This window comes from Arachis ipaensis, chromosome B06, assembly GCF_000816755.2.
Source record: "Arachis ipaensis cultivar K30076 chromosome B06, Araip1.1, whole genome shotgun sequence".
Classification (NCBI taxonomy): domain Eukaryota; kingdom Viridiplantae; phylum Streptophyta; class Magnoliopsida; order Fabales; family Fabaceae; genus Arachis; species Arachis ipaensis.
This window is the reverse complement of record NC_029790.2, coordinates 21,553,676-21,561,865: the sequence shown is the minus strand read 5'-3', so window position 1 is coordinate 21,561,865 and position 8,190 is coordinate 21,553,676. Positions and strand designations below refer to the sequence as shown.

The window sequence follows — 8,190 nt, the reverse complement described above, 5'->3', positions numbered from 1 at the left end:
CACAAATAATAGTGACTCCAACGAAAAAAACTAAACAAATATCTAAGTGATTTTTTCATTTGTAATCTAATTGGATTAAGACTTAAGACTTAATATGAAGAAGGGTATACAATACGAAATTCACTAGTGCTAACTTGGGTTGGTATAATATAGAGGTTGTAAATTATATATACATAAGAAAAAATTTGCCCACTACCAAAATTGGATGATGATGACCCTTCTGATACCACAAAATTAATTGAAGAAAAATACTAGAAAAAATGTTCTATTCCGTCTAACTCCATTTCTGTTCAAACTTCACTTTTGAAAGATTCTCACCAATTATGCAATTGAAAAGTAATGTTTTTTCTCGACGGGATGATACTGCGTGTGAAGGTATCTCTTGATTTTATTGGAGTCAAGCTACTCGAGCGACTTGTCATATAAGCCTCTTACAATGGGATTATCGACAAGTTCTGCTACACGAACCTAGCATATATAGAAATATAGTTATTCACTGATTCAAAAATGCTGTAAGGAGAAAAATGCAAAATAAAGTTAAATTACAATGCTCCACAATTATATCATTCATGAAAATTAATGGCAAGTTTGCAATAGTTCTTACATTTTTTATGTAAATAGTCTCCTGCATATGGCGCAATTCTTCGAGAGATTGCCCTTTCTTTGGTTTAATTTGAACCGTACCATTCAAGCAACTTGCTTAAAATTCGTAGCATGTTAAATCAACATATAAATAAAAGCTCGATCAAAAAATATTTGAGATAAAAAAAAGAAAAATGCAATACTTGAAGGGCATGCCATGATCTCTAGGAAATGATAATCATATTTACCAGTTTTAAATTTTCTGACAACGTTTTACAGATTCCAAAAATCATAATAGAGATCAAATCTCAACACTGTTTTTCCCTCCACTTGCATAGACATTAGAAAGCAATTTATATCACTATATAAAGATAATGATATATATTCTGAAAATTGTTATTATGAATATGCAATATCTTAAATAATTTGACAACCTTCGTATACTCGAACATAAAAAAGTGCTACAAAAAAATTTTCACAAGAACTTGCCTCAAGCGTAACTTCATAAAAATCCGAATTCAATATATTTCTAAAGTTTAGAGGGCCATCAATCTGTCTTTCAAAAAGAATTTTAGCCGCATATCAGAAAATTGTTTCTGCATAATCTCCAGAGCTTTCGCGGACCCCATAAACGGTAACCTTCTTTATTAATATTTGTCAACCTGCATGAAAGTGCATCACATCTAAACTTTTTCACAAACACAACAAACTAAAAGATAAAGGTATTTTTTAGTTTCTTACATTCTATCTAAAAGAGATCTTCTAAATTATTCACAAACCATTTGATAGAAGTGAATGAATTCACAAAAATGAGAAGATTCATGGAGAATACTAATCTGAATCAATTCCAAAACGTCTCCTGTTGTCAGAACAGAATCGACCTCTGTCACCATGTTATCTTCATTCCCACTCCTTTCATCATGAGACTCCAGTTGGATAACAAAGTCATCACTAGTAGTCTCAAGAATTTTATCATAACAAGGCCTAACAGTGACGTGGTAAATTTCTTCAGGGCTGTTAAAAAATTTCCAAGCATTTCACTACATAGATAACTGGAAAAGATGGTTTCTTCTTCGTTTCAGCATGACAAAAAAATCAAGACATTATAAATTATCATAAAAACAATAGGAGACATTTTCATTAGTAGAAACTTTATTATGTTGAGTGAACACCATACCTAAGCCCCATATCTTGGCATAAATAGTGTTGTATGATGGCTTAAATTGTTTGTTGTGGACTCTTTACTGTTGAAATATTTGCTAAAACAAACAACCAAAGTTGCTTCTCTGCATAACATGTCTAACATGAAAACATATGTTCACATCACAGCAATCAATTAGCATTTCTCCCTCCTACTTGAACCCTTAATTACTAAAACCTATTCTGAATATTTTGAAAGTAAATTTTTCAGTTCCCCCTTTCTTATCTCAAACTCCAAATACAATACCACAAAGTCACTAGTAACAAAAGAAAGAAATCATTTTTCATTTATTTTGTGGTCAAGACAGAAAGATTTGCAGAATTAATAACTTAAGATTTCAGTTAAAGTTCCTATTTCCATATTTAGTATCAAAACAATTACAAATCCAATACTTCTTCAACATTTTTTTAAAAAATATTAAATATAATGCAAGTACTTTTACAAATCACAGTCATATATCATTTTGTTCAGCATCAAGGTGTATGTGCTTGAGAGGAAATTTTTGAGTGCATTTGGTTGAGTTAAGTAAAAGGAGTGTTTTTTTATGATATAGTTTTTAATAAAGAGTATTTTCACAGAATGTATCTTATTTAGCTTGTAATTAATTCTCTCAAACTTTTAGTCTTTTCACAAATATTTATATAATTCTTAGAAGTATAATTAGATTAAACAACCAGGCCTTAAATGTAGCCGTTACCAAAATTAATAGAAAGTTAAATTTATATACCTAGGCATGCAGAAGTAATCGTAGGTAGGCTCGACTTATTCTTCTCATAATCAAACAGTTGATTCTGTTTGTACCTTGACATGAATTCCATACAAGATTTAATAAGGGTGAAATCTCTACTACTTGTATCGAAAATTACCATCGCTCCCAATGAATTGAAAAATCTTGTTAGCTTTTTGAAAACCTGTAATAGCAAATATTTCGCATTTAAATCAGGAGTAAAAGAATAAGAGTATAGCAGTCTAATACAAAGATAAACCAAACATGCTAGAATTCATAGAAATTGATTGTAGGAGGCAAGAATTTAAAATGATTGTTTAAATAATGGCCTAGCCACATAATTCATAGACAAAAAGTAAATGTCTAAAGCATCATCTGAAGGGGAGAAATGTCGAAATGAGCTGCAAGGGAGGACCTTGACTGGGGAGAAATAGACACAATTACTGCTTTTCCGTTATTAATATTAGATAAAAACTAATCCGAACTTTATTTCTCTAGCATAAATGTCTCTGCAGACATCACACAACAACTGTATTGTCAGACAAACTCATTATATAAGCTTACATAGTAGCCTTATATATCATCCCATAAACATAAGGGAATATGTTTTTTTTATGGAAAAAAATAACCACACCTAAGACCTATTGACATTAGTATCTTAGATGGTCATTCATAAAACTTTTCTTTGGTGTAACCAAAATTCTCATATTTGGCCTTCAGAACCTTCAGAATATTTTTCCATAAGTCTATTTTAAACTTATAATATCTAATCCTTCTATAAAAATTTCAGCTTTAATTAATTCTTTGGGAGATCAAAGTTTTTTTATGGTGTTAAAGGTTTTGTTTGGATAATAAATAAATTGCTAAGGTAATGGAAAATTCTGATAATTGGGTTTTTAAGAATATTCCGATTATCAGACTTGCAATTTTCAACTTTTTAGGAAATTTGGAAGGAGTTGCTTTTAATATTAAGAACAACTTGGACTAATGTTTTGGAAGTAATTTCTAAATAGTTTCATCTAATACACCTTTTATTGCCTTCTGTTCTAAAAGCCAAAATGAAGAAAAGCTTTGACATAAATTCAAATACCAAGTTTCCTTAAACTATTATAAGATTAAGATTCCTAAGCATGAATGATACGACTATATCTCCAACAACAAAATACTATGTCTTTGTATATCAGTCCTTAAGCTATTACATAAACTTATCATGTTAGTGTTAATGTCTTAAGGTTCTCACATATAATAGAAAAAAAAGTAAAAATCGATAGAGAACAAAGCGAAATACCTTAAGTTTTATTTACCGAAAAAATTTATCCTAAATTTATTTATTAAGTCTTCTCGTATTTTGTCTAATAATGCTGCTTTACCTTATCATGTTCGAATTTAAAGAAAAATCATGTACTGAGTTTAATCATTATGTTTGCATATAATAGAAGAAGTTGATAACAAATGAAACTAAAATATCTTAAATTGTATTAACTAAAATTGAAAATTATGTGTCTGTATATTTTAGTGTTCTATCTTATGGTATTCACATTTAACAAAAAATATTATGTGTACACAAAAAATTATCTACTAAATTAATCATTATATATATGTTTAATTTATTTTCAATATATAATTTATATTCTAACGTATATCTGATATTTTGATTTTTTTTATACACATGCATATAGTTGCAAATAATTTTAGTATCATAGTCAAAAAATTTTATCAAATTGATGAATATTAAAATGTGAAAAAAGATTGTCTCTATTTAGAAACGATTTACGTTTAATAAAATTTTGTACACAACAATTAAAGAAGCTTACAACAAAGAGTAACACATGATCCCATAGCCTCTTATTCGACTCTATAGTCAAGATTTACTTGCTTCCTTACTTTCTACATTTAAATAAAATTCATCCCCTATATGTAAACACAACGATAAAAAATCAACACCAAAGAAAGTTACTTTCATTTCAATGTTACTAAACTCAATTGTCATTATAAGTTAATACATGAAATGAACCGTAAAAAGTGTTATAACAACACACAAAGTAGTATGTTTAGTTATCCACACATTGAAATTATTGATAAATTTGGATCCCACAAATAATAGTGGCTCCAAGGAAAAAAATAAAACAAATATCTAAGTGATTTTTCCATTTGCAATCTAATTGTATTAAGACTTAAGACTTAATATGAAGAAGGGTATACAATACAAGATTCACTAGTGCTAACTGGGATTGGTATAATATAGAGGTTGTAAATTATATATACATAAGAAAAAATCTGCCTACTACCAAAATTGGATGATGATGACCATTCTGATACCACAAAATTAATTGAAGAAAAATACTGGGAAAAATGTTCTGTTGTTTCCAACCCCATTTCTGTTCAAGCTTCACTTCTGAAAGATTCTCACCAATTATGCAATTGAAAAGTAATGTTTTTCTCAATGGGATGGTACTGCATATGAATGTATCTGTTGATTTTATCGGAGCCAAGCTGCTCGAGCCACTTGTCATATAAGTTTCTTACAATGGAATTATTGACAAGTTCTGCTACACGAACCTAGCATATATAGAAATATAGTGATTTACTGATTCAGGAATGTTGTAAGGAGAAAAAGGCAAAATAAACTTAAATTACAATGCTCCACAATTATATCATTCATGAAAATTAATGACAAGTTTGCAACAGTTCTTACATTTTCGATGTAAATAGTCTCCAACAAATGGCACAATTTTTCGGGAGATTGCCCTTTCTTTGGTTTAATTTGACCTATACCATTCAAGAAACTTGCTTAAAATCAGTAGCATGTTAAATCAACAGATAAATAAAAGCTCCATCAAAAAACATTTGAGATAAAAAAAGAAAAATGCAATACATGAAGGACATGCCATGATCTCCAAGAAATGATAGTCACGTTTACCAGTTTTAGGTTTTTTGACAACGTTTTACAGGTTTCAAAAATCATAACAGAGATCAAATCTCAACACTATTTTTCCTTCCACCTGCATAGGCATTAGATAGCAATTTATATCATTATATAAAGATAATGATATATATTCTGTAAATTGTTATTATGCATGAATATGCAATATCTTAAATACTTTGACAACCTTCATATACTCGAACATAAAAAAGTGCTACAAAAAAATTTTCACAAGAACTTGCCTCAAGTGTAACTTCGTAAAAATCCGAATTCATTATATTTCTAAAGTTTAGAGGGCCATCAATCTGTCTTCCAAAAAAAATTTACCTGCATATCGGAAAATTGTTTCTACACAACCTCCAGAGCTTTCACGCACCCCATAAAAGGTAACCTTCTTCATTAATATTTGTTAACCTGCATGAAAGTGCATCACATCTAAACTTTTTCACAAACACAAGAACCTAAAAGATAAAGGCAATTTTTAGTTTCTTACAGTCTATCCAAAGGGGATCTTCTAAATTATTCACAAAATTGAGAAGATCTATGAAGAATACTAACCTGAATCAATTCCAAAACGTCTCCTATTGTCAGTATAGAATTGACCTCTGTCACCATGTTATCTTCATTTTCACTCCTTTTATCATGGGACTCCAGTTGGATAACAAAGTCATCCCTAGTAGTCTCAAGCATTTTATCATAACAAAGCATAACAATAACGTGGTTAATTTCTTCATAGCTGTTAAAAAATTTCCAAGCATTTCACTACATAGATAACTGTAAAAGATGGCTTTTTATTCATTTTAGCGTGACAAAAAAAATCAAGACATCATATATTATCATAAAAATAATAGGAGACATTTTCATCAGTAGAAACTTTATTATGTTGAGTGAACACCCTACCTAAGCCCCATATCTTGGCATAAATAGTGTTTTATGATGGCTCAAATTTTTTGTTGTGGTCTCTTTACTGTTGAAATATTTGGTAAAATAAACGACCCAAGTTACTTCTTTGCATAGCATGTCTAACCTGAAAACATATGTTCACATCACAGCAATCAGTTAGCATTTCTCCCTCCTATTTGAACCTTTACTAAAACCTATTCTAAATATTTTGAAAGTAAATTTTTTAATTCCCCCTTCCTTATCTCAAACTCCAAATTCAATACCACAAAGCCACTAGTAACTAAAAAAAAGAAGCTGTTTTACATTTATTTTGTGATCAAGACACAAAATAATTTACAGAATTAATAACTTAAGATCTCAGTTAAAGTTCCTATTTCCATATTCAGTATCAAATACAAATCTAATATTTCTTCAACACTTTTTTAAGAAATATTAAATATAATGCAAGTACTTTCACAAATCACAATCATATCTTATTTTGTTCAGCATCAAGGTGTATGTGCTTGAGAGGCAATTTTCGAGTGCATTTGGTTGAGTTAAAAAAAAGGAGTGTTTTTTTATGATGTAGTTTTCAATAAAGAGTATTTTTACATAAGGTACCTTGTTTAGCATTCAAGAAAAGCTCTCAAACTGTTAGCCTTTTCACAAATATTTATATAATTATTAGAAGTATAATTAGATTAAATAACTAGAACTTAAATATAGCCGTTACCAAAACTAATAGAGAGTTTATATACCTGGGCATGCACAAGCAATCATAGGTAGGCTCGACTTGTCCTTCTTGTAAGATCCGGTTAATTAACGGCTAATTAATGAAGAACGGGTGAAAAATGATTTAAAATGAGAGAGTTATGACCGTCGGAAGATTGAGGGTTGAATCTGTGAATTCTGCAGCTTTTAACTTAAAAATTTTTAGCAGAATAACCCTCCGTGCGTAGGCGCACTTGGCGCGTGCGCGCCATTCTTCCAGGAAGCACCATCCACGCGCGCGCGTGGTGTGCGCAGGCGCGTCGATGCGCTGCGCCATATGCCCAGCCATTTTCCAGAGAGTTGTGCCAGAATTGTGCCAGTTTTGTGCCTGGGCGTAAGAGCACCCACGCGTACGCGTGGCTGACGCTTGCGCGCCGTTTGAATATTTTTCAACCCACGCGTTCGCGCGTATGACGCTTGCACGTCGATGAGTTTTAAGGCCATCCACGCGTGCGCGTGGAGTGCACGTACGCGTGGCCCTGTTTTCATCCCAAAGTTGATTTTTGAGTTTTAAAAGCCAAATTTCATACTTCTAAGCCTCCGATCTCACCACTTATGTCTTAAATCATTATGATATGCCTAGCATGAGGAAAAGGGCTAGTGAATGCGGTAACTTGCGAGTGAAGCAAGGGGAAAAATGAATGATCGTTGATGATCAAAGATGATTATGTGAGATGCGGAGAATGGCGGTGGAAGTGCTTGTTATGCCATGGGCCGAAGAGCCATAATTGTTAATGAATTGGCTGGTTATGGATTTAACCGTGAGCCGGATGGCTGGATTATGCCGTGTGACGGCGGAGCCATGTTTATGGCTAAGTATAAATGCATATATGCTGTTGAATGAATTGTGAATGTTTGCACTTCCACTATTGGAGATGAGGGTTTCCCTGGGTAGTAGCAATGGCTAGCCACCATGTGCCCAAGTTGAGACTCGAAGCTCTGTTAACCCAATGTCGTAAGTGTGGCCGGGTGGTGCACGAAATTGTGATGTCCAGGCTCAAACAATCCCTGGCAACGTGAGCAACTTGGTGCTCTGATCTCAATACATAATTGTCACAACTTCGATACAACTAACCAGCAAGTGCACTGGGTCGTCCAAGTAAT

The 8,190-nt window shown here is 31.9% G+C and overlaps 2 pseudogenes; both read right to left on the bottom strand.

Moving 5' to 3' along the window:
• On the bottom strand, positions 315-4,500 carry LOC107646656 (annotated as a pseudogene).
• Positions 4,917-8,190, bottom strand: part of LOC107646655 — a 12,560-nt pseudogene continuing 9,286 nt past the window's right edge.